Source organism: Pinus tabuliformis, chromosome X (genome assembly GCF_031772625.1).
Source record: "Pinus tabuliformis cultivar Carrire ecotype Pingquan chromosome X, CPIR1, whole genome shotgun sequence".
NCBI classification, from domain to species: Eukaryota; Viridiplantae; Streptophyta; class Pinopsida; order Pinales; family Pinaceae; genus Pinus; species Pinus tabuliformis.
Window position 1 is genome coordinate 1321486663 of NC_142308.1, and position 2132 is coordinate 1321488794.

The following is a 2132-nucleotide window of genomic DNA, read 5'->3' on the forward strand; positions in this document are numbered from 1 at the left end:
ATGAACCCTAGTGTGGAAAGGGTTATTTTGCACAAAATTACTTTGTAGTAGAACCCTAATTCGATTAGCATAACTTTAAGTAAAACATTGAAAATATTGAAATCCTTGGGTAACAACATATTATTGAATGTTTAGGGGAGAAGGAAATTACATATGGGTTTCAACTTAAGATGGTACAAGTATTTTAGTTTGAATTTATATCACTGTATCTTGTGGGTTTAGTTGTAATCTTGGAGTTTGTTGAAAACCTTGCATAGGACTGTAAGAACCTTGGTGGCTAATTTAACGTATCCAACCCCCTCTCTATAATATTGAGGACATGGGGTAACTTTCGATCTGAAATTCATCTCTTCTACCATCTTGTCATGTACTTAGATGTCTTTGTCAGCTACCAAGGTGTTGCATTTAAATTTTATGGTTTAATTGAGCCCCTAAATAATTATGTACAATGCCTAACCTATTTAATGCTGTTGTTAGAATACCTTGTCAAATTTGTTTTACACTTGTATTTTTGAGATTTAAAATGGTCCTCCTAAGTAAAATAATAGAATAATAGCTAAGATAATAAAAAATATCAGTTACAAATTTTTAAAGGAATAGAAATAAAACTACATTATTTTATTATATTTTCATCTTATCTTCTTTTAGGTTTACTCAAATATCAAGTGTAGGCAGTTGTAAGAATCCAATGGGAATCCACTCTACATACTTTTGAGTAGATACACACCGAAACAATTTGAAAATAAATGAAAAAAATATGTTCCATGAATATGTTTTTTTTTTTTTTTTTTTATTATTATTATTCCCCCCCACTCCCACCCTCATTTTCAATTGTATTTTTTAATTATAACCTTATACATTTACTGAAATGTCAATATAAGCACCCATTAGATGTGAAGTTTTAATCCCACATCCAACAAGTACCCACTCTACATACTTTTTGAGTACACCTGTACTAAAATAAATTAAAAATACATGACAAAAATGTGTTTCCTTGCCCTATCCCACCCTCATATATTATGTTTTATCTAATGTTAGGAGAAATATTAGAGAAAATATAATATATGAGGGTGGGGTGGGAGGAAGAAACACATTTTTTGTCATGTATTTTCATTTTTTTCTATGAGTCTGCTCAAAACTATGTAGAGTGGGTACCTACTACTGATGGATATGGAATTAAAATTGGACATCCAACATGTTCATATGCTTGATATTTGAATACATTTATAAGGAGATAAGTCAAAAATACCATTGAAAAAGTAGTTTTATTTTTTTTCCTTCCAAAAGTATTCAACCCTTAGGATGACCATTTTCTTTAATCTTATTGGTTTTTTCCAAGTTGATTTTATTAGTACATATTTTTTTAGGCTTATTTCTTTCCTCAAAATTTCCCTAAGTCTTGTTTCTCTCTTTTTCTCCTTCATTTCCTTTCTCTTTCTTAGAATTAGGCCTCATTATCCTTAGAAAACCTTCTATGTAGCATTCTTTAATTGGACAAAAGTATCTAATCCTTTAGGTAAAGCCCACACATCACCATGGTAGGTGGATCTTAAACGTAATCAATTTTTGATATCTTTGTGAGTTTGAAAGGGCCTTTTCCCTTGGAACAAAAGTGCATAACATGCAGCAATATTATTGTGCAATGTTACTGTTTATTACCACCCTTAACAATGCTAAACTCTACCACCTTCATAGTGCATGGAACTGTAGTCATGGATCACAAGATCCATCTATAGACCAAATTAATATGAGTCATAATACCCCATTCTTGATGAGGCACAACTTTATAACCTACTTTATCCTCACTACCATTAGCTGAAAATTCTAATTCTTAGCCATCAATACTATACTATCAACCTTTACCATTGATCTAAATCTTAATAAATGTTCAAGATAATTAAACGTCTAAAAATCCCCTCTATCTTTGCATGCATATTTATATTCCATTCCAATAGGATATTGATAATACCATATATGACCAACCACCTATTACATGCTATCTACTCACCCATTGATCAGATCCTTGTTATGGCCTAAATATACCTCAGGCTGAGAAAGGCAGGTCTAGGGTAACATCAAACCACGCCTAACCTGGTAGCTAGCCCTACCAAGTCAGGAGAGGGCTCTCTCCT